Genomic DNA, 20,466 nt, shown 5'->3' with positions numbered 1-20,466 from the left:
GTTTTGCTCTCTGTAAAAAGGGGGTGCAGAGGAGTGCTAGAGCAGCATGCAATTTAATTTGCGAACCACCCCTCAGATGCTGCCGAAGAATGCTGCCCAGAGTCATCTCAGCAATGCAGCATGGCTCAGCTGGTCAAAGAGCTTGCCTTGCAAACACATGATCCTTGGTTTAGGACTGCTGCAAGCCTGGAAGGAGCTACTGCATGTGGCGCAGAGTGTAGTGCATTGGACTATTAGTCTGCGGCTTGACGCCATATGAAGTTTGTGGGTTTGAGTCAAAACAGATTGGTGACTTCTGGCCTTTCGTTTATCATTAAATTGCACGCTTATGCCCTCGGGCAACAGAAAGTTGTGAAAAATCTCATAAGCTGACCAGCCCTTGGACCTTTGTCCTCACCGCTGGATGTTTTGATCAACTTACTCACCGTCTCAGTGCTCTGCTTGGTGCCGTGGCTTAGTTGGTTATAGCGTCTCTCTCGTAAACAGGAGATTCTGGGTTCAAATCCCAGCGGTGCCTTTAGCATCCCTTGTGTGCCTCAAGCATGTGCTTTTCTGAGATCGGACTGCAAACAGGGATAGCAAAGGCAGCAGGCAATTCCATTTCCAAATCAGATCCTGATAATGCTGATGCTCTTTTGAACAGGTTAACAGTTGCTGACAGGCTCTGTTGCACAATAGATAGCAAACTGGACTTCTAGACTGCCAGATGAGTCCATTCAAAGGTTAACTAATGGCACTTGGCCAACAAACCCATAGGCTAGCTGGCCACCCCGAATCAGTTGTCAAAAAAACTATTTTAGGCTGTGCAGAGCCTGGCCGTTGGCCTCTTATCTGGATGCTTTAATCCTCTAAGTGCCGCTCGCTGGGAGAGTGTGTGCAGGTTGGCGCTGTGGCTTAGTTGGTTAAAGCTTGTGTCGTAAAGAGGACATACTGAATTCAAATCCCAGCACTGTCTTTGCTGGTAATCAAACACCACCTTGGGTTGTGTGGTTTTGCTTTGCGCAATCAGGCGGTACAGAGGAGCGTCAGAGCAGCATGTGATTTCATTTGTCAACCACCCCTCAGCTGCTGCCGAAGAATTCTGACCCAAGTCAACAAAACAGCAAGGCGCCGTGGCTTAGCTGGTCAAAGCGCTTGTCTTGTAAACAGGAGATCGTGGGTTCAATTCCAGCGGTGCCTTTTAACAGGTGGCTCTGTTCTTTCTTGGAAAGGAAGCCCTTACAGATCCTCCACTTTTCCAACCACATACCAATTGCAGAGAGACCCACATATCTTGTCCTTCCCGCTCCCCAAATGCCTGAACTCAATTCAACGGACTGGCACAAGACAGGAAAAAAAAGCTCCACACATGGCTCTGTGGCGCAATGGATAGCGCATTGGACTTCTAGACTGCCAGATGAGGCCATTCATTGTGGGTTTGAGTCCCACCAGAGTCGTTACTTTTGGCATTCTTTTAATGGCGCTTGGCCAACAAACACATATGCTCTCTGGCCACCCCTCCAGAGTTATAAAACAAATTATATGCAAGTTGGTGCTGTGGCCTAGTTGGTTAAAGCGCCTGTCTAGTAAACAGGAGATCCTGGGTTGAATACCAGCGGTGCCTTTGCTGGTGATTAAGTGCCGCCTTGGCCCGTGAGGTTTTGCTCTCTGTAAAAAGGGGGTGCAGAGGAGTGCTAGAGCAGCATGTAATTTAATTTGCGAACCACCCCTCAGATGCTGGCGAAGAATGCTGCCCAGAGTCATCTCAGCAATGCAGCATGGCTCAGCTGGTCAAAGAGCTTGCCTTAAAAAACACGTGATCCTTGGTTTAGGACTGCTGCAAGCCTGGAAGGAGCTACTGCATGTTGCGCTGAGTGTAGCGCATTGGACTATTAATCTGCGGTTTGAGGCCATATGAAGTTTGTGGGTTTGAGTCAAAACAGATTGGTGACTTCTGGCCTTTCGTTTATCATTAAATTGCACGCTTATGCCCTCGGGCAACAGAAAGTTGTGAAAAATCTCATAAGCTGACCAGCCCGTGGACCTTTGTCCTCACTGCTGGATATTTTGATAAACTTACTCACTATCGGGGTGCGCTGCTTGGTGCCGTGGCTTAGTTGGTTAAAGCGTCTGTCTCGTAAACAGGAGATCCTGGGTTCAAATCCCAGCGGTGCCTTTAGCATCCCTTGTGTGCCTCAAGCATGTTCTTTTCTGAGATCGGACTGCAAACAGAGATAGCAAAGGCAGCAGGCAATTCCATTTCCAAATCAGACCCTGATAATGCTGATGCTCTTTTGAACAGGTCAACAGTTGCTGACAGGCTCTGTGGCACAATAGATAGCAAACTGGACTTCTAGACTGCCAGATGAGTCCATTCAAAGGTTAACTAATTGCACTTGGCCAACAAACCCATAGGCTAGCTGGCCACCCCGAATCAGTTGTCAAAAAAACTATTTTAAGCTGTGCAGAGCCTGGCCGTTGGCCTCTTATCTGGATGCTTTAATCCTCTAAGTGCCGCTCGCTGGGAGAGTGTGTGCAGGTTGGCGCTGTGGCTTAGTTGGTTAAAGCTTGTGTCGTAAATAGGACATACTGAATTCAAATCCCAGCACTGTCTTTGCTGGTAATCAAACACCACCTTGGGTTGTGTGGTTTGCTTTGCGCAATCATGCGGTACAGAGGAGCGTCAGAGCAGAATGCGATTTCATTTGTCAACCACCCCTCAGCTGCTGCCGAAGAATTCTGACCCAAGACAACAATACAGCAAGGTGCCGTGGCTTAGCTGGTCAAAGCGCTTGTCTTGTAAAGAGGAGATCCTGGATTCGATTCCCAGTGGTGCCTTTTAACGGGTGGCTCTGCGGGTTGTTTTTTGGAAAGGAAGCCCTTACAGATCCTCCACTTTTCCAACCACATACCAATTGCAGAGAGACCCACATATCTTGTCCTTCCCACTCTCCAAATGCCTGAACTCAATTCAACGGACTGGCACAAGCCAGGAAAAGAAAGCTCCACACATGGCTCTATGGCGCAATGGATAGCGCATTGGACTTCTAGACTGCCAGATGAGGCCATTCAAAGGTTGTGGGTTCGAGTCCCACCAGAGTCATTACTTTTGGCATTCTGTTAATGGCGCTTGGCCAACAAACACATATTCTCTCTGGCCACCCCTCCAGAGTTATAAAACTCTAAGTCTCACTTTCTTACTGGGTACATGCAAGTTGGTGCTGTGGCTTAGTTGGTTAAAGCGCCTGTCTAGTAAACAGGAGATCCTGGGTTCGAATCCCAGCGGTGCCTTTGCTGGTGATCAAGTGCCGCCTTGGGCTGTGAGGTTTTGCTCTCTGTAAAAAGGGGGTGCAGAGGAGTGCTAGAGCAGCATGCAATTTACTTTGCAAACCACCCCTCAGATGCTGCTGAAGAATGCTGCCCAGAGTCATCTCAGCAATGCAGCATGGCTCAGCTGGTCAAAGAGCTTGCCTTGCAAACACGTGATCCTTGGTTTAGGACTGCTGCAAGCCTGGAAGGAGCTACTGCATGTGGCGCAGAGTGTAGTGCATTGGACTATTAGTCTGCGGCTTGACGCCATATGAAGTTTGTGGGTTTGAGTCAAAACAGATTGGTGACTTCTGGCCTTTCGTTTATCATTAAATTGCACGCTTATGCCCTCGGGCAACAGAAAGTTGTGAAAAATCTCATAAGCTGACCAGCCCTTGGACCTTTGTCCTCACCGCTGGATGTTTTGATCAACTTACTCACCCTCTCAGTGCTCTGCTTGGTGACGTGGCTTAGTTGGTTAAAGCGTCTGTCTCGTAAACAGGAGATCCTGGGTTCAAATCCCAGCGGTGCCTTTAGCATCCCTTGTGTGCCTCAAGCATGTGCTTTTCTGATATCGGACTGCAAACAGGGATAGCAAAGGCAGCAGGCAATTCCATTTCCAAATCAGATCCTGATAATGCTGATGCTCTTTTGAACAGGTTAACAGTTGCTCACAGGCTCTGTTGCACAATAGATAGCAAACTGGACTTCTAGACTGCCAGATGAGTCCATTCAAAGGTTAACTAATGGCACTTGGCCAACAAACCCATAGGCTAGCTGGCCACCCCAAATCAGTTGTCAAAAAAAAAACATTTTGGGCTGTGCAAAGCCTGGCCGTTGGCCTCTTATCTGGATGCTTTAATCCTCTAAGTGCCGCTCGCTGGGAGAGTGTGTGCAGGTTGGCGCTGTGGCTTAGTTGGTTAAAGCTTGTGTCGTAAAGAGGACATACTGAATTCAAATCCCAGCACTGTCTTTGCTGGTAATCAAACACCACCTTGGGTTGTGTGGTTTTGCTTTGCGCAATCAGGCGGTACAGAGGAGCGTCAGAGCAGCATGTGATTTCATTTGTCAACCACCCCTCAGCTGCTGCCGAAGAATTCTGACCCAAGTCAACAAAACAGCAAGGCGCCGTGGCTTAGCTGGTCAAAGCGCTTGTCTTGTAAACAGGAGATCGTGGGTTCAATTCCAGCGGTGCCTTTTAACAGGTGGCTCTGTTCTTTCTTGGAAAGGAAGCCCTTACAGATCCTCCACTTTTCCAACCACATACCAATTGCAGAGAGACCCACATATCTTGTCCTTCCCGCTCCCCAAATGCCTGAACTCAATTCAACGGACTGGCACAAGACAGGAAAAAAAAGCTCCACACATGGCTCTGTGGCGCAATGGATAGCGCATTGGACTTCTAGACTGCCAGATGAGGCCATTCATTGTGGGTTTGAGTCCCACCAGAGTCGTTACTTTTGGCATTCTTTTAATGGCGCTTGGCCAACAAACACATATGCTCTCTGGCCACCCCTCCAGAGTTATAAAACAAATTATATGCAAGTTGGTGCTGTGGCCTAGTTGGTTAAAGCGCCTGTCTAGTAAACAGGAGATCCTGGGTTCGAATACCAGCGGTGCCTTTGCTGGTGATTAAGTGCCGCCTTGGCCCGTGAGGTTTTGCTCTCTGTAAAAAGGGGGTGCAGAGGAGTGCTAGAGCAGCATGTAATTTAATTTGCGAACCACCCCTCAGATGCTGGCGAAGAATGCTGCCCAGAGTCATCTCAGCAATGCAGCATGGCTCAGCTGGTCAAAGAGCTTGCCTTAAAAAACACGTGATCCTTGGTTTAGGACTGCTGCAAGCCTGGAAGGAGCTACTGCATGTTGCGCTGAGTGTAGCGCATTGGACTATTAATCTGCGGTTTGAGGCCATATGAAGTTTGTGGGTTTGAGTCAAAACAGATTGGTGACTTCTGGCCTTTCGTTTATCATTAAATTGCACGCTTATGCCCTCGGGCAACAGAAAGTTGTGAAAAATCTCATAAGCTGACCAGCCCGTGGACCTTTGTCCTCACTGCTGGATATTTTGATAAACTTACTCACTATCGGGGTGCGCTGCTTGGTGCCGTGGCTTAGTTGGTTAAAGCGTCTGTCTCGTAAACAGGAGATCCTTTGTTCAAATCCCAGCGGTGCCTTTAGCATCCCTTGTGTGCCTCAAGCATGTTCTTTTCTGAGATCGGACTGCAAACAGAGATAGCAAAGGCAGCAGGCAATTCCATTTCCAAATCAGACCCTGATAATGCTGATGCTCTTTTGAACAGGTCAACAGTTGCTGACAGGCTCTGTGGCACAATAGATAGCAAACTGGACTTCTAGACTGCCAGATGAGTCCATTCAAAGGTTAACTAATTGCACTTGGCCAACAAACCCATAGGCTAGCTGGCCACCCCGAATCAGTTGTCAAAAAAACTATTTTAAGCTGTGCAGAGCCTGGCCGTTGGCCTCTTATCTGGATGCTTTAATCCTCTAAGTGCCGCTCGCTGGGAGAGTGTGTGCAGGTTGGCGCTGTGGCTTAGTTGGTTAAAGCTTGTGTCGTAAATAGGACATACTGAATTCAAATCCCAGCACTGTCTTTGCTGGTAATCAAACACCACCTTGGGTTGTGTGGTTTGCTTTGCGCAATCATGCGGTACAGAGGAGCGTCAGAGCAGAATGCGATTTCATTTGTCAACCACCCCTCAGCTGCTGCCGAAGAATTCTGACCCAAGACAACAATACAGCAAGGTGCCGTGGCTTAGCTGGTCAAAGCGCTTGTCTTGTAAAGAGGAGATCCTGGATTCGATTCCCAGTGGTGCCTTTTAACGGGTGGCTCTGCGGGTTGTTTTTTGGAAAGGAAGCCCTTACAGATCCTCCACTTTTCCAACCACATACCAATTGCAGAGAGACCCACATATCTTGTCCTTCCCACTCTCCAAATGCCTGAACTCAATTCAACGGACTGGCACAAGCCAGGAAAAGAAAGCTCCACACATGGCTCTATGGCGCAATGGATAGCGCATTGGACTTCTAGACTGCCAGATGAGGCCATTCAAAGGTTGTGGGTTCGAGTCCCACCAGAGTCATTACTTTTGGCATTCTGTTAATGGCGCTTGGCCAACAAACACATATTCTCTCTGGCCACCCCTCCAGAGTTATAAAACTCTAAGTCTCACTTTCTTACTGGGTACATGCAAGTTGGTGCTGTGGCTTAGTTGGTTAAAGCGCCTGTCTAGTAAACAGGAGATCCTGGGTTCGAATCCCAGCGGTGCCTTTGCTGGTGATCAAGTGCCGCCTTGGGCTGTGAGGTTTTGCTCTCTGTAAAAAGGGGGTGCAGAGGAGTGCTAGAGCAGCATGCAATTTACTTTGCAAACCACCCCTCAGATGCTGCTGAAGAATGCTGCCCAGAGTCATCTCAGCAATGCAGCATGGCTCAGCTGGTCAAAGAGCTTGCCTTGCAAACACGTGATCCTTGGTTTAGGACTGCTGCAAGCCTGGAAGGAGCTACTGCATGTGGCGCAGAGTGTAGTGCATTGGACTATTAGTCTGCGGCTTGACGCCATATGAAGTTTGTGGGTTTGAGTCAAAACAGATTGGTGACTTCTGGCCTTTCGTTTATCATTAAATTGCACGCTTATGCCCTCGGGCAACAGAAAGTTGTGAAAAATATCATAAGCTGACCAGCCCTTGGACCTTTGTCCTCACCGCTGGATGTTTTGATCAACTTACTCACCCTCTCAGTGCTCTGCTTGGTGACGTGGCTTAGTTGGTTAAAGCGTCTGTCTCGTAAACAGGAGATCCTGGGTTCAAATCCCAGCGGTGCCTTTAGCATCCCTTGTGTGCCTCAAGCATGTGCTTTTCTGATATCGGACTGCAAACAGGGATAGCAAAGGCAGCAGGCAATTCCATTTCCAAATCAGATCCTGATAATGCTGATGCTCTTTTGAACAGGTTAACAGTTGCTCACAGGCTCTGTTGCACAATAGATAGCAAACTGGACTTCTAGACTGCCAGATGAGTCCATTCAAAGGTTAACTAATGGCACTTGGCCAACAAACCCATAGGCTAGCTGGCCACCCCAAATCAGTTGTCAAAAAAAAAACATTTTGGGCTGTGCAAAGCCTGGCCGTTGGCCTCTTATCTGGATGCTTTAATCCTCTAAGTGCCGCTCCCTGGGAGAGTGTGTGCAGGTTGGCGCCGTGGCTTAGTTGGTTAAAGCTTGTGTCGTAAATAGGACATACTGAATTCAAATCCCAGCACTGTCTTTGCTGGTAATCAAACACCACCTTGGGTTGTGTGGTTTTGCTTTGCGCAATCAGGCGGTACAGTGGAGCATCAGAGCAGCATGCGATTTCATTTGTCAACCACCCCTCAGCTGCTGCCGAAGAATTCTGACCCAAGTCAACAATGCAGAAAGGTGACGTGGCTTAGCTGGTCAAAGCGCTTGTCTTGTAAACAGGAGATCCTGGGTTCGATTCCCAGCAGTGCCTTTTAACAGGTGGCTCTGCTCTGTGGGTTCTTTCTTGGAAAGGAAGCCCTTACAGATCCTCCACTTTTCCAACCACATACCAATTGCAGAGAGACCCACATATCTTGTCCTTCCCGCTCCCCAAATGCCAGAACTCAATTCAACGGACTGGGACAAGCCAGGAAAATAAAGCTCCACACATGGCTCTGTGGCACAATGGATAGCGCATTGGACTTCTAGACTGCCAGATGAGGCCATTCAAAGGTTGTGGGTTCGAGTCCCACCAGAGTCGTTACTTTTGGCATTCTGTTAATGGCGCTTGGCCAACAAACACATATGCTCTCTGGCCACCCCTCCAGAGTTATAAAACAAGTAATATGCAAGTTGGTGCTGTGGCTTAGTTGGTTAAAGCGCCTGTCTAGTAAACAAGAGCTCCTGGGTTCGAATGCCAGCGGTGCCTTTGCTGGTGATCAAGTGCTCCCTTGGGCAGTGAGGTTTTGGTCTCTGTAAAAAGGGGGTGCAGAGGAGTGCTAGAGCAGCATGCAATTTAATTTGCGAACCACCCCTCAGATGCTGCCGAAGAATGCTGCCCAGAGTCATCTCAGCATTGCAGCATGGTTTAGCTGGTCAAAGAGCTTGCCTTGCAAATACGTGATCCTTGGTTTAGGACTGCTGCAAGCCTGGAAGGAGCTACTGCATGTGGCGCAGAGTGTAGCGCATTGGACTATTAATCTACGGTTTGAGGCCATATGAAGTTTGTGGGTTTGAGTCAAAACAGATTGGTGACTTCTTGCCTTTCGTTTATCATTAAATTGCACGCTTATGCCCTCGGGCAACAGAAAGTTGTGAAAAATCTCATAAGCTGACCAGCCCGTGGACCTTTGTCCTCACTGCTGGATATTTTGATAAACTTACTCACTATCTGGGTGCTCTGCTTGATGCCGTGGCTTAGCTGGTTAAAGCGTGTGTCTCGTAAACAGGAGATCCTGGCTTCAAATCCCAGCGGTGCCTTTAGCATCCCTTGTGTGCCTCAAGCATGTGCTTTTCTGAGATCGGACTGCAAACAGGGATAGCAAAGGCAGCAGGCAATTCCATTTCCAAATCAGATCCTGATAATGCTGATGCTCTTTTGAACAGGTCAACAGTTGCTGACAGGCTCTGTGGCACAATAGATAGCAAACTGGACTTCTAGACTGCCAGATGAGGGCATTCAAAGGTTAACTAATGGCATTTGGCCAACAATCCCAGAGGCTAGCTGGCCACCCCGAATCAGTTGTCAAAAAAAACAAATCTGAACAAAATCTGAATGCTTTAATCCTCTAAGTGCCGCTCCCTGGGAGAGTGTGTGCAGGTTGGCGCCGTGGCTTAGTTGGTTAAAGCTTGTGTCGTAAATAGGACATACTGAATTTAAATCCCAACACTGTCTTTGCTGGTAATCAAACACCACCTTGGGTTGTGTGGTTTGCTTTGCGCAATCATGCGGTACAGAGGAGCGTCAGAGCAGAATGCGATTTCATTTGTCAACCACCCCTCAGCTGCTGCCGAAGAATTCTGACCCAAGACAACAATACAGCAAGGTGCCATGGCTTAGCTTGTTAAAAGCGCTTGTCTTGTAAACAGGAGATCCTGGATTTGATTACCAGCGGTGCCTTTTAACGGGTGGCTCTGCTCTGTGGGTTCTTTTTTGGAAAGGAAGCCCTTACAGATCCTCCACTTTTCCAACCACATACCAATTGCAGAGAGACCCACATATCTTGTCCTTCCCACTCCCCAAATGCCTGAACTCAATTCAACGGACTGGCACAAGCCAGGAAAAGAAAGCTCCACACATGGCTCTGTGGCTTAATGGATAGCGCATTGGACTTCTAGACTGCCAGATCAGGGCATTCAAAGGTTGTGGGTTCGAGTCCCACTAGAGTCGGTAGTTTTGGCATTCTGTTAATGGCGCTTGGCCAACAAACACATATTCTCTCTGGCCACCCCTCCAGAGTTATAAAACTCTAAGTCTCACTTTCTTACTGGGTACATGCAAGTTGGTGCTGTGGCTTAGTTGGTTAAAGCGCCTGTCTAGTAAACAGGAGTTCCTGGGTTCGAATCCCAGCGGTGCCTTTGCTGGTGATCAAGTGCTTCCTTGGGCTTTGAGGTTTTGCTCTCCGTAAAAAGGGGGTGCAGAGGAGTGCTAAAGCAGCATGCAATTTAATTTGCGAATCATGCCCTCAGATGCTGCCGAAGAATGCTGCCCAGAGTCATCTCAACAATGCAGCATGGCTCAACTGGTCAAAGAGCTTGCCTTGCAAACAAATGATCCTTGATTTAGGACTGCTGCAAGCCTGGAAGGAGCTACTGCATGTGGCGCAGAGAGTAGCGCATTGGACTAGTAGTCTGCGGTTTGAGGCAATATTAAATTTGTGGGTTTGAGTCAAAACCGATTTGTGACTTCTGGCCTTAAGTTTATCATTAAATTGCACGCTTATGCCCTCGGGCAACAGAAAGTTGTGAAAAATCTCATAAGCTGACCAGCCCTTGGACCTTTGTCCTCACCGCTGGATGTTTTGATCAACTTACTCACCCTCTCAGTGCTCTGCTTGGTGCCACGGCTTAGTTGGTTAAAGCGTCTGTCTCGTAAACAGGAGATCCTGGGTTCAAATCCCAGCGGTGCCTTTAGCATCCCTTGTGTGCCTCAAGCATGTGCTTTTCTGAGATCGGACTGCAAACAGGGATAGCAAAGGCAGCAGGCAATTCCATTTCCAAATCAGATCCTGATAATGCTGATGCTCTTTTGAACAGGTCAACAGTTGCTGACAGGCTCTGTGGCACAATAGATAGCAAACTGGACTTCTAGACTGCCAGATGAGGGCATTCAAAGGTTAAATAATGGCACTTGGCCAACAATCCCAGAGGCTAGCTGGCCACCCCGAATCAGTTGTCAAAAAAAAACATTTTGGGCTGTGCAGAGCCTGGCCGTTGGCCTCTTATCTGGATGCTTTAATCCTCTAACTGCCGCTCCCTGGGAGAGTGTGTGCAGGTTTGCGCCGTGGCTTAGTTGGTTAAAGCGTGTGTCGTAAATAGGACAAACTGAATTTAAATCCCAGCACTGTCTTTGCTGGTAATCAAGCACCACATTGGGTTGTGTGGTTTTGCTTTGCGCAATCAGGCGGTACAGAGGAACGTCAGAGCAGCATGCGATTTCATTTGTCAACCACCCCTCAGCTGCTGCCGAAGAATTCTGACCCAAGTCAACAATGCAGCAAGGTGCCGTGGCTTAGCTGGTCAAAGTGCTTGTCTTTTAAACAGGAGATCCTGGGTTCGATTCCCAGCAGTGCCTTTTAACAGGTGGCTCTGCTCTGTGGGTTCTTTCTTGGAAAGGAAGCCCTTACAGATCCTCCACTTTTCCAACCACATACCAATTGCAGAGAGACCCACATATCTTGTCCTTCCCACTCCCCAAATGCCAGAACTCAATTCAACGGACTGGGACAAGCCAGGAAACAAAAGCTCCACACATGGCTCTGTGGAGCAATGGATAGCGCATTGGACTTCTAGACTGCCAGATGAGGCCATTCAAAGGTTGTGGGTTCGAGTCCCACCAGAGTCGTTACTTTTGGCATTCTGTTAATGGTGCTTGGCCAACAAACACATATGCTCTCTGGCCACCCCTCCAGAGTTATAAAACAAGTAATATGCAAGTTGGTGCTGTGGCTTAGTTGGTTAAAGCGCCTGTCTAGTAAACAGGAGATCCTAGGTTCGAATGCCAGCGGTGCCTTTGCTGGTGATCAAGTGCCGCCTTGGGCTGTGAGGTTTTGGTCTCTGTAAAAAGGGGGTGCAGAGGAGTGCTAGAGCAGCATTCAATTTAATTTGCGAACCACCCCTCAGATGCTGCCGAAGAATGCTGCCCAGAGTCATCTCAGCAATGCAGCATGGCTCAGCTGGTAAAAGAGCTTGCCTTGCAAACACGTGATCCTTGGTTTAGGACTGCTGCAAGCCTGGAAGGAGCTACTGCATGTGGCGCAGAGTGTAGCGCATTGGACTATTAATCTGCGGTTTGAGGCCATATGAAGTTTGTGGGTTTGAGTCAAAACAGATTGGTGACTTCTTGCCTTTCGTTTATCATTAAATTGCACGCTTATGCCCTCGGGCAACAGAAAGTTGTGAAAAATCTCATAAGCTGACCAGCCCGTGGACCTCTGTCCTCACTGCTGGATATTTTGATAAACTTACTCACTATCGGAGTGCTCTGCTTGGTGCCGTGGCTTAGTTGGTTAAAGCGTGTGTCTCGTAAACAGGAGATCCTGGCTTCAAATCCCAGCGGTGCCTTTAGCATCCCTTGTGTGCCTCAAGCATGTGCTTTTCTGAGATCGGACTGCAAACAGGGATAGCAAAGGCAGCAGGCAATTCCATTTCCAAATCAGATCCTGATAATGCTGATGCTCTTTTGAACAGGTCAACAGTTGCTGACAGGCTCTGTGGCACAATATATAGCAAACTGGACTTCTAGACTGCCAGATGAGGGCATTCAAAGGTTAACTAATGGTAATTGGCCAACAACCCCAGAGGCTAGCTGGCCACCCCGAATCAGTTGTCAAAAAAAAAAAAACATTTTGGGCTGTGCAAAGCCTGGCCGTTGGCCTCTTATCTGGATGCTTTAATCCTCTAAGTGCCGCTCCCAGGGAGAGTGTGTGCAGGTTGGCGCCGTGGCTGAGTTGGTTAAAGCTTGTGTCGTAAATAGGACATACTGAATTCAAATCCCAGCACTGTCTTTGCTGGTAATCAAACACCACCTTGGGTTGTGTGGTTTTGCTTTGCGCAATCAGGCGGTACAGAGGAGCGTCAGAGCAGCATGTGATTTCATTTGTCAACCACCCCTCAGCTGATGCTGAAGAATTCTGACCCAAGTCAACAATACAGCAAGGCGCCGTGGCTTAGCTGGTTAAAGCGCTTGTCTTGTAAACAGGAGATCCTGGGTTCAATTCCCAGCGGTGCCTTTTAACAGGTGGCTCTGTTCTTTCTTGGAAAGGAAGCCCTTACAGATCCTCCACTTTTCCAACCACATACCAATTGCAGAGAGACCCACATATCTTGTCCTTCCCGCTCCCCAAATGCCTGAACTCAATTCAACGGACTGGCACAAGACAGGAAAAAAAAACTCCACACGTGGCTCTGTGGCGCAATGGATAGCGCATTGGACTTCTAGACTGCCAGATGAGGCCATTCAAAGGTTGTGGGTCGAGTCCCACCAGAGTCGTTACTTTTGGCATTCTTTTAATGGCGCTTGGCCAACAAACACATATGCTCTCTGGCCACCCCTCCAGAGTTATAAAACAAATTATATGCAAGTTGGTGCTGTGGCTTAGTTGGTTAAAGCGCCTGTCTAGCAAACAGGAGATCCTGGGTTTGAATCCCAGTGGTGCCTTTGCTGGTGATCAAGTGCTGCCTTGGGCCGTGAGGTCTTGCTCTCTGTAAAAAGGGGGTGCAGAGGAGTGCTAGAGCAGCATGTAATTTAATTTGCGAACCACCCCTCAGATGCTGCCGAAGAATGCTGCCCAGAGTCATCTCAGCAATGCAGCATGGCTCAGCTGGTCAAAGAGCTTGCCTTGCAAACAAATGATCCTTGATTTAGGACTGCTGCAAGCCTGGAAGGAGCTACTGCATGTTGCGCTGAGTGTAGCGCATTGGACTATTAATCTGCGGTTTGAGGCCATATGAAGTTTGTGGGTTTGAGTCAAAACAGATTGGTGACTTCTGGCCTTTCGTTTATCATTAAATTGCACGCTTATGCCCTCGGGCAACAGAAAGTTGTGAAAAATCTCATAAGCTGACCAGCCCGTGGACCTTTGTCCTCACTGCTGGATATTTTGATAAACTTACTCACTATCGGGGTGCTCTGCTTGGTGCCGTGGCTTAGTTGGTTAAAGCGTCTGTCTCGTAAACAGGAGATCCTGGGTTCAAATCCCAGCGGTGCCTTTAGCATCCCTTATGTGTCTCAACAATGTACTTTTCTGAGATCGGACTGCAAACAGACATAGCAAAGGCAGCAGGCAATTCCATTTCCAAATCAGACCCTGATAATGCTGATGCTCTTTTGAACAGGTCAACAGTTGCTGACAGGCTCTGTGGCACAATAGATAGCAAACTGGACTTCTAGACTGCCAGATGAGTCCATTCAAAGGTTAACTAATTGCACTTGGCCAACAAACCCATATGCTAGCTGGCCACCCCGAATCAGTTGTCAAAAAAACTATTTTAAGCTGTGCAGAGCCTGGCCGTTGGCCTCTTATCTGGATGCTTTAATCCTCTAAGTGCCGCTCGCTGGGAGAGTGTGTGCAGGTTGGCGCTGTGGCTTAGTTGGTTAAAGCTTGTGTCGTAAATAGGACATACTGAATTCAAATCCCAGCACTGTCTTTGCTGGTAATCAAACACCACCTTGGGTTGTGTGGTTTGCTTTGCGCAATCATGCGGTACAGAGGAGCGTCAGAGCAGAATGCGATTTCATTTGACAACCACCCCTCAGCTGCTGCCGAAGAATTCTGACCCAAGACAACAATACAGCAAGGTGCCGTGGCTTAGCTGGTCAAAGCGCTTGTCTTGTAAACAGGAGATCCTGGATTCGATTCCCAGCGGTGCCTTTTAACGGCTGGCTCTGCTCTGTGGGTTCTTTTTTGGAAAGGAAGCCCTTACGGATCCTCCACTTTTCCAACCACATACCAATTGCAGAGAGACCAACATATCTTGTCCTTCCCACTCCCCAAATGCCTGAACTCAATTCAACGGACTGGCACATGCCAGGAAAAGAAAAATCCACACATGGCTCTGTGGCGCAAAGGATATTGATTGGACTTCTAGACTGCCAGATGAGGCCATTCAAAGGTTGTGGGTTCGAGTCCCACCAGAGTCATTACTTTTGGCATTCTGTTAATGGCGCTTGGCCAACAAACACATATTCTCTCTGGCCACCCCTCCAGAGTTATAAAACTCTAAGTCTCACTTTCTTACTGGGTATATGCAAGTTGGTGCTGTGGCTTAGTTGGTTAAAGCGCCTGTCTAGTAAACAGGAGATCCTGGGTTCGAATCCCAGCGGTGCCTTTGCTGGTGATCAAGTGCCGTCTTGGGCTGTGAGGTTTTGCTCTCTGTAAAAAGGGGGTGCAGAGGAGTGCTAGAGCAGCATGCAATTTAATTTGCAAACCACCCCTCAGATGCTGCCGAAGAATGCTGCCCAGAGTCATCTCAGCAATGCAGCATGGCTCAGCTGGTCAAAGAGCTTGCCTTGCAAACACGTGATCCTTGGTTTAGGACTGCTACAAGCCTGGAAGGAGCTACTGCATGTGGCGCAGAGTGTAGTGCAATTTACCATTAGTCTGCGGCTTGACGCCATATGAAGTTTGTGGGTTTGAGTCAAAACAGATTGGTGACTTCTGGCCTTTCGTTTATCATTAAATTGCACGCTTATGCCCTCGGGCAACAGAAAGTTGTGAAAAATCTCATAAGCTGACCAGCCCTTGGACCTTTGTCCTCACCGCTGGATGTTTTGATCAACTTACTCACCCTCTCAGTGCTCTGCTTGGTGCCGTGGCTTAGTTGGTTAAAGCGTCTGTCTCGTAAACAGGAGATCCTGGGTTCAAATCCCAGCGGTGCCTTTAGAATCCCTTGTGTGCCTCAAGCATGTGCTTTTCTGAGATCGGACTGCAAACAGGGATAGCAAAGGCAGCAGGCAATTCCATTTCCAAATCAGATCCTGACAATGCTGATGCTCTTTTGAACAGGTTAACAGTTGCTGACAGGCTCTGTTGCACAATAGATAGCAAACTGGACTTCTAGACTGCCAGATGAGTCCATTCAAAGGTTAACTAATGGCACTTGGCCAACAAACCCATAGGCTAGCTGGCCACCCCGAATCAGTTGTCAAAAAAACTATTTTAGGCTGTGCAGAGCCTGGCCGTTGGCCTCTTATCTGGATGCTTTAATCCTCTAAGTGCCGCTCGCTGGGAGAGTGTGTGCAGGTTGGCGCTGTGGCTTAGCTGGTTAAAGCTTGTGTCGTAAATAGGACATACTGAATTCAAATCCCAGCACTGTCTTTGCTGGTAATCAAACACCACCTTGGGTTGTGTGGTTTGCTTTGCGCAATCAGGCGGTACAGAGGAGCGTCAGAGCAGCATGCGATTTCATTTGTCAACCACCCCTCAGCTGCTGCCGAAGAATTCTGACCCAAGTCAACAATACAGCAAGGCGCCGTGGCTTAGCTGGTCAAAGCGCTTGTCTTGTAAACAGGAGATCCTGGGTTCGATTCCCAGCAGTGCCTTTTAACAGGTGGCTCTGCTCTGTGGGTTCTTTCTTGGAAAGGAAGCCCTTACAGATCCTCCACTTTTCCAACCACATACCAATTGCAGAGAGACCCACATATCTTGTCCTTCCCGCTCCCCAAATGCCAGAACTCAATTCAACGGACTGGGACAAGCCAGGAAAAAAAAGCTCCACACATGGCTCTGTGGCGCAATGGATAGTGCATTGGACTTCTAGACTGCCAGATGAGGCCATTCAAAGGTTGTGGGTTCGAGTCCCACCAGAGTCGTTACTTTTGGCATTCCATTAATGGCGCTTGGCCAACAAACACATATGCTCTCTGGCCACCCCTCCAGAGTTATAAAACAAGTAATATGCAAGTTGGTGCTGTGACTTGGTTGGTTAAAGCGCCTGTCTAGTAAACAGAAGATCCTGGGTTCGAATGCCAGCGGTGCCTTTGCTGGTGATCAAGTGCCGCCTTGGGCTGTGAGGTTTTGGTCTCTGTAAAAAGGGGGTGCAGAGGAGTGCTAGAGCAGCATGCAATTTAATTTGCGAACCACCCCTCAGATGCTGTCGAAGAATGCTGCCCAGAGTCATCTCAGCAATGCAGCATGGCTCAGCTGGTCAAAGAGCTTGCCTTGCAAACACGTGATCCTTGGTTTAGGACTGCTGCAAGCCTGGAAGGAGCTACTGCATGTGGCGCAGAGAGTAGCGCACTGGACTAGTAGTCTGCGGTTTGAGGCAATATTAAATTTGTGGGTTTGAGTCAAAACAGATTGGTGACTTCTGGCCTTTCGTTTATCATTAAATTGCCCGCTTATGCCCTCGGGCAACAGAAAATTGTGAAAAATCTTATAAGCTGACCAGCCCTTGGAGCTTTGTCCTCACCGCTGGGTGTTTTGATCAACTTACTCACCCTCCCAGAGTTCTGCTTGGTGCCGTGGCTTAGTTGGTTAAAGCGTCTGTCTCGTAAACAGGAGATCCTGGGTTCAAATCCCAGCGGTGCCTTTAGCATCCCTTGTGTGCCTCAAGCATGTTCTTTTCTGAGATCGGACTGCAAACAGAGATAGCAAAGGCAGCAGGCAATTCCATTTCCAAATCAGACCCTGATAATGCTGATGCTCTTTTGAACAGGTCAACAGTTGCTGACAGGCTCTGTGGCACAATAGATAGCAAACTGGACTTCTAGACTGCCAGATGAGTCCATTCAAAGGATAACTAATTGCACTTGGCCAACAAACCCATAGGCTAGCTGGCCACCCCGAATCAGTTGTCAAAAAAACTATTTTAAGCTGTGCAGAGCCTGGCCGTTGGCCTCTTATCTGGATGCTTTAATCCTCTAAGTGCCGCTCACTGGGAGAGTGTGTGCAGGTTGGCGCTGTGGCTTAGTTGGTTAAAGCTTGTGTCGTAAATAGGACATACTGAATTCAAATCCCAGCACTGTCTTTGCTGGTAATCAAACACCACCTTGGGTTGTGTGGTTTGCTTTGCGATATCATGCGGTACAGAGGAGCGTTAGAGCAGAATGCGATTTCATTTGTCAACCACCCCTCAGCTGCTGCCGAAGAATTCTGACCCAAGACAACAATACAGCAAGGTGCCATGGCTTAGCTGGTCAAAGCGCTTGTCTTGTAAACAGGAGATCCTGGATTTGATTACCAGCGGTGCCTTTTAACGGGTGGCTCTGCTCTGTGGGTTCTTTTTTGGAAAGGAAGCCCTTACAGATCCTCCACTTTTCCAACCACATACCAATTGCAGAGAGACCCACATATCTTGTCCTTCCCACTCCCCAAATGCCTGAACTCAATTCAACGGACTGGCACAAGCCAGGAAAAGAAAGCTCCACACATGGCTCTGTGGCTTAATGGATAGCGCATTGGACTTCTAGACTGCCAGATCAGGGCATTCAAAGGTTGTGGGTTCGAGTCCCACTAGAGTCGGTAGTTTTGGCATTCTGTTAATGGCGCTTGGCCAACAAACACATATTCTCTCTGGCCACCCCTCCAGAGTTATAAAACTCTAAGTCTCACTTTCTTACTGGGTACATGCAAGTTGGTGCTGTGGCTTAGTTGGTTAAAGCGCCTGTCTAGTAAACAGGAGTTCCTGGGTTCGAATCCCAGCGGTGCCTTTGCTGGTGATCAAGTGCTTCCTTGGGCTTTGAGGTTTTGCTCTCCGTAAAAAGGGGGTGCAGAGGAGTGCTAAAGCAGCATGCAATTTAATTTGCGAATCATGCCCTCAGATGCTGCCGAAGAATGCTGCCCAGAGTCATCTCAACAATGCAGCATGGCTCAACTGGTCAAAGAGCTTGCCTTGCAAACAAATGATCCTTGATTTAGGACTGCTGCAAGCCTGGAAGGAGCTACTGCATGTGGCGCAGAGAGTAGCGCATTGGACTAGTAGTCTGCGGTTTGAGGCAATATTAAATTTGTGGGTTTGAGTCAAAACCGATTTGTGACTTCTGGCCTTAAGTTTATCATTAAATTGCACGCTTATGCCCTCGGGCAACAGAAAGTTGTGAAAAATCTCATAAGCTGACCAGCCCTTGGACCTTTGTCCTCACCGCTGGATGTTTTGATCAACTTACTCACCCTCTCAGTGCTCTGCTTGGTGCCACGGCTTAGTTGGTTAAAGCGTCTGTCTCGTAAACAGGAGATCCTGGGTTCAAATCCCAGCGGTGCCTTTAGCATCCCTTGTGTGCCTCAAGCATGTGCTTTTCTGAGATCGGACTGCAAACAGGGATAGCAAAGGCAGCAGGCAATTCCATTTCCAAATCAGATCCTGATAATGCTGATGCTCTTTTGAACAGGTCAACAGTTGCTGACAGGCTCTGTGGCACAATAGATAGCAAACTGGACTTCTAGACTGCCAGATGAGGGCATTCAAAGGTTAAATAATGGCACTTGGCCAACAATCCCAGAGGCTAGCTGGCCACCCCGAATCAGTTGTCAAAAAAAAACATTTTGGGCTGTGCAGAGCCTGGCCGTTGGCCTCTTATCTGGATGCTTTAATCCTCTAACTGCCGCTCCCTGGGAGAGTGTGTGCAGGTTTGCGCCGTGGCTTAGTTGGTTAAAGCGTGTGTCGTAAATAGGACAAACTGAATTTAAATCCCAGCACTGTCTTTGCTGGTAATCAAGCACCACATTGGGTTGTGTGGTTTTGCTTTGCGCAATCAGGCGGTACAGAGGAACGTCAGAGCAGCATGCGATTTCATTTGTCAACCACCCCTCAGCTGCTGCCGAAGAATTCTGACCCAAGTCAACAATGCAGCAAGGTGCCGTGGCTTAGCTGGTCAAAGTGCTTGTCTTTTAAACAGGAGATCCTGGGTTCGATTCCCAGCAGTGCCTTTTAACAGGTGGCTCTGCTCTGTGGGTTCTTTCTTGGAAAGGAAGCCCTTACAGATCCTCCACTTTTCCAACCACATACCAATTGCAGAGAGACCCACATATCTTGTCCTTCCCACTCCCCAAATGCCAGAACTCAATTCAACGGACTGGGACAAGCCAGGAAACAAAAGCTCCACACATGGCTCTGTGGAGCAATGGATAGCGCATTGGACTTCTAGACTGCCAGATGAGGCCATTCAAAGGTTGTGGGTTCGAGTCCCACCAGAGTCGTTACTTTTGGCATTCTGTTAATGGTGCTTGGCCAACAAACACATATGCTCTCTGGCCACCCCTCCAGAGTTATAAAACAAGTAATATGCAAGTTGGTGCTGTGGCTTAGTTGGTTAAAGCGCCTGTCTAGTAAACAGGAGATCCTAGGTTCGAATGCCAGCGGTGCCTTTGCTGGTGATCAAGTGCCGCCTTGGGCTGTGAGGTTTTGGTCTCTGTAAAAAGGGGGTGCAGAGGAGTGCTAGAGCAGCATTCAATTTAATTTGCGAACCACCCCTCAGATGCTGCCGAAGAATGCTGCCCAGAGTCATCTCAGCAATGCAGCATGGCTCAGCTGGTAAAAGAGCTTGCCTTGCAAACACGTGATCCTTGGTTTAGGACTGCTGCAAGCCTGGAAGGAGCTACTGCATGTGGCGCAGAGTGTAGCGCATTGGACTATTAATCTGCGGTTTGAGGCCATATGAAGTTTGTGGGTTTGAGTCAAAACAGATTGGTGACTTCTTGCCTTTCGTTTATCATTAAATTGCACGCTTATGCCCTCGGGCAACAGAAAGTTGTGAAAAATCTCATAAGCTGACCAGCCCGTGGACCTCTGTCCTCACTGCTGGATATTTTGATAAACTTACTCACTATCGGAGTGCTCTGCTTGGTGCCGTGGCTTAGTTGGTTAAAGCGTGTGTCTCGTAAACAGGAGATCCTGGCTTCAAATCCCAGCGGTGCCTTTAGCATCCCTTGTGTGCCTCAAGCATGTGCTTTTCTGAGATCGGACTGCAAACAGGGATAGCAAAGGCAGCAGGCAATTCCATTTCC

General features: G+C 48.4%; 35 non-coding genes across 35 annotated transcripts; all 35 read left to right on the top strand.

Moving 5' to 3' along the window:
* Positions 1–443: 443 nt before the first annotated feature.
* Positions 444–517, top strand: trnat-cgu (transfer RNA threonine (anticodon CGU)). Its single transcript has one exon. It is a non-coding gene; the product is annotated as a tRNA-Thr (tRNA).
* Positions 518–2,081: 1,564 nt separating this feature from the next.
* trnat-cgu (transfer RNA threonine (anticodon CGU)) lies at positions 2,082–2,155 on the top strand. The gene has a single exon. It is a non-coding gene; the product is annotated as a tRNA-Thr (tRNA).
* An 837-nt stretch (positions 2,156–2,992) lies between these two features.
* On the top strand, positions 2,993–3,082 carry trnar-ucu (transfer RNA arginine (anticodon UCU)). Its single transcript is given in 2 exon segments — positions 2,993–3,029; positions 3,047–3,082. It is a non-coding gene; the product is annotated as a tRNA-Arg (tRNA).
* A 114-nt stretch (positions 3,083–3,196) lies between these two features.
* trnat-agu (transfer RNA threonine (anticodon AGU)) lies at positions 3,197–3,270 on the top strand. The gene has a single exon. It is a non-coding gene; the product is annotated as a tRNA-Thr (tRNA).
* Positions 3,271–3,747: 477 nt separating this feature from the next.
* On the top strand, positions 3,748–3,821 carry trnat-cgu (transfer RNA threonine (anticodon CGU)). Its single transcript has one exon. It is a non-coding gene; the product is annotated as a tRNA-Thr (tRNA).
* A 1,015-nt stretch (positions 3,822–4,836) lies between these two features.
* Positions 4,837–4,910, top strand: trnat-agu (transfer RNA threonine (anticodon AGU)). The gene has a single exon. It is a non-coding gene; the product is annotated as a tRNA-Thr (tRNA).
* A 478-nt stretch (positions 4,911–5,388) lies between these two features.
* On the top strand, positions 5,389–5,462 carry trnat-cgu (transfer RNA threonine (anticodon CGU)). The gene has a single exon. It is a non-coding gene; the product is annotated as a tRNA-Thr (tRNA).
* Positions 5,463–6,299: 837 nt separating this feature from the next.
* On the top strand, positions 6,300–6,389 carry trnar-ucu (transfer RNA arginine (anticodon UCU)). Its single transcript is given in 2 exon segments — positions 6,300–6,336; positions 6,354–6,389. It is a non-coding gene; the product is annotated as a tRNA-Arg (tRNA).
* A 114-nt stretch (positions 6,390–6,503) lies between these two features.
* On the top strand, positions 6,504–6,577 carry trnat-agu (transfer RNA threonine (anticodon AGU)). The gene has a single exon. It is a non-coding gene; the product is annotated as a tRNA-Thr (tRNA).
* A 477-nt stretch (positions 6,578–7,054) lies between these two features.
* Positions 7,055–7,128, top strand: trnat-cgu (transfer RNA threonine (anticodon CGU)). Its single transcript has one exon. It is a non-coding gene; the product is annotated as a tRNA-Thr (tRNA).
* Positions 7,129–7,719: 591 nt separating this feature from the next.
* On the top strand, positions 7,720–7,793 carry trnat-ugu (transfer RNA threonine (anticodon UGU)). Its single transcript has one exon. It is a non-coding gene; the product is annotated as a tRNA-Thr (tRNA).
* Positions 7,794–7,973: 180 nt separating this feature from the next.
* Positions 7,974–8,063, top strand: trnar-ucu (transfer RNA arginine (anticodon UCU)). The gene is given in 2 exon segments: positions 7,974–8,010; positions 8,028–8,063. It is a non-coding gene; the product is annotated as a tRNA-Arg (tRNA).
* Positions 8,064–8,157: 94 nt separating this feature from the next.
* trnat-agu (transfer RNA threonine (anticodon AGU)) lies at positions 8,158–8,231 on the top strand. The gene has a single exon. It is a non-coding gene; the product is annotated as a tRNA-Thr (tRNA).
* Positions 8,232–9,602: 1,371 nt separating this feature from the next.
* Positions 9,603–9,692, top strand: trnar-ucu (transfer RNA arginine (anticodon UCU)). The gene is given in 2 exon segments: positions 9,603–9,639; positions 9,657–9,692. It is a non-coding gene; the product is annotated as a tRNA-Arg (tRNA).
* A 114-nt stretch (positions 9,693–9,806) lies between these two features.
* On the top strand, positions 9,807–9,880 carry trnat-agu (transfer RNA threonine (anticodon AGU)). Its single transcript has one exon. It is a non-coding gene; the product is annotated as a tRNA-Thr (tRNA).
* A 478-nt stretch (positions 9,881–10,358) lies between these two features.
* Positions 10,359–10,432, top strand: trnat-cgu (transfer RNA threonine (anticodon CGU)). The gene has a single exon. It is a non-coding gene; the product is annotated as a tRNA-Thr (tRNA).
* An 844-nt stretch (positions 10,433–11,276) lies between these two features.
* Positions 11,277–11,366, top strand: trnar-ucu (transfer RNA arginine (anticodon UCU)). Its single transcript is given in 2 exon segments — positions 11,277–11,313; positions 11,331–11,366. It is a non-coding gene; the product is annotated as a tRNA-Arg (tRNA).
* Positions 11,367–11,460: 94 nt separating this feature from the next.
* trnat-agu (transfer RNA threonine (anticodon AGU)) lies at positions 11,461–11,534 on the top strand. The gene has a single exon. It is a non-coding gene; the product is annotated as a tRNA-Thr (tRNA).
* Positions 11,535–12,011: 477 nt separating this feature from the next.
* trnat-cgu (transfer RNA threonine (anticodon CGU)) lies at positions 12,012–12,085 on the top strand. The gene has a single exon. It is a non-coding gene; the product is annotated as a tRNA-Thr (tRNA).
* A 594-nt stretch (positions 12,086–12,679) lies between these two features.
* Positions 12,680–12,753, top strand: trnat-ugu (transfer RNA threonine (anticodon UGU)). The gene has a single exon. It is a non-coding gene; the product is annotated as a tRNA-Thr (tRNA).
* A 171-nt stretch (positions 12,754–12,924) lies between these two features.
* On the top strand, positions 12,925–13,013 carry trnar-ucu (transfer RNA arginine (anticodon UCU)). The gene is given in 2 exon segments: positions 12,925–12,961; positions 12,979–13,013. It is a non-coding gene; the product is annotated as a tRNA-Arg (tRNA).
* Positions 13,014–13,107: 94 nt separating this feature from the next.
* Positions 13,108–13,181, top strand: trnaa-agc (transfer RNA alanine (anticodon AGC)). Its single transcript has one exon. It is a non-coding gene; the product is annotated as a tRNA-Ala (tRNA).
* A 477-nt stretch (positions 13,182–13,658) lies between these two features.
* Positions 13,659–13,732, top strand: trnat-cgu (transfer RNA threonine (anticodon CGU)). Its single transcript has one exon. It is a non-coding gene; the product is annotated as a tRNA-Thr (tRNA).
* A 588-nt stretch (positions 13,733–14,320) lies between these two features.
* Positions 14,321–14,394, top strand: trnat-ugu (transfer RNA threonine (anticodon UGU)). Its single transcript has one exon. It is a non-coding gene; the product is annotated as a tRNA-Thr (tRNA).
* A 383-nt stretch (positions 14,395–14,777) lies between these two features.
* trnat-agu (transfer RNA threonine (anticodon AGU)) lies at positions 14,778–14,851 on the top strand. The gene has a single exon. It is a non-coding gene; the product is annotated as a tRNA-Thr (tRNA).
* A 477-nt stretch (positions 14,852–15,328) lies between these two features.
* trnat-cgu (transfer RNA threonine (anticodon CGU)) lies at positions 15,329–15,402 on the top strand. The gene has a single exon. It is a non-coding gene; the product is annotated as a tRNA-Thr (tRNA).
* A 588-nt stretch (positions 15,403–15,990) lies between these two features.
* Positions 15,991–16,064, top strand: trnat-ugu (transfer RNA threonine (anticodon UGU)). The gene has a single exon. It is a non-coding gene; the product is annotated as a tRNA-Thr (tRNA).
* Positions 16,065–16,244: 180 nt separating this feature from the next.
* trnar-ucu (transfer RNA arginine (anticodon UCU)) lies at positions 16,245–16,334 on the top strand. The gene is given in 2 exon segments: positions 16,245–16,281; positions 16,299–16,334. It is a non-coding gene; the product is annotated as a tRNA-Arg (tRNA).
* A 645-nt stretch (positions 16,335–16,979) lies between these two features.
* On the top strand, positions 16,980–17,053 carry trnat-cgu (transfer RNA threonine (anticodon CGU)). The gene has a single exon. It is a non-coding gene; the product is annotated as a tRNA-Thr (tRNA).
* An 842-nt stretch (positions 17,054–17,895) lies between these two features.
* On the top strand, positions 17,896–17,985 carry trnar-ucu (transfer RNA arginine (anticodon UCU)). The gene is given in 2 exon segments: positions 17,896–17,932; positions 17,950–17,985. It is a non-coding gene; the product is annotated as a tRNA-Arg (tRNA).
* A 114-nt stretch (positions 17,986–18,099) lies between these two features.
* On the top strand, positions 18,100–18,173 carry trnat-agu (transfer RNA threonine (anticodon AGU)). Its single transcript has one exon. It is a non-coding gene; the product is annotated as a tRNA-Thr (tRNA).
* Positions 18,174–18,651: 478 nt separating this feature from the next.
* trnat-cgu (transfer RNA threonine (anticodon CGU)) lies at positions 18,652–18,725 on the top strand. Its single transcript has one exon. It is a non-coding gene; the product is annotated as a tRNA-Thr (tRNA).
* An 844-nt stretch (positions 18,726–19,569) lies between these two features.
* trnar-ucu (transfer RNA arginine (anticodon UCU)) lies at positions 19,570–19,659 on the top strand. The gene is given in 2 exon segments: positions 19,570–19,606; positions 19,624–19,659. It is a non-coding gene; the product is annotated as a tRNA-Arg (tRNA).
* A 94-nt stretch (positions 19,660–19,753) lies between these two features.
* trnat-agu (transfer RNA threonine (anticodon AGU)) lies at positions 19,754–19,827 on the top strand. The gene has a single exon. It is a non-coding gene; the product is annotated as a tRNA-Thr (tRNA).
* A 477-nt stretch (positions 19,828–20,304) lies between these two features.
* On the top strand, positions 20,305–20,378 carry trnat-cgu (transfer RNA threonine (anticodon CGU)). Its single transcript has one exon. It is a non-coding gene; the product is annotated as a tRNA-Thr (tRNA).
* Positions 20,379–20,466: the final 88 nt, after the last annotated feature.

Source organism: Carassius carassius, chromosome 28 (assembly GCF_963082965.1).
Source record: "Carassius carassius chromosome 28, fCarCar2.1, whole genome shotgun sequence".
Lineage (NCBI taxonomy): Eukaryota > Metazoa > Chordata > Actinopteri > Cypriniformes > Cyprinidae > Carassius > Carassius carassius.
Note: the sequence above shows the minus strand (reverse complement) of the source record. Positions and strands in the feature narration are given on the sequence as shown.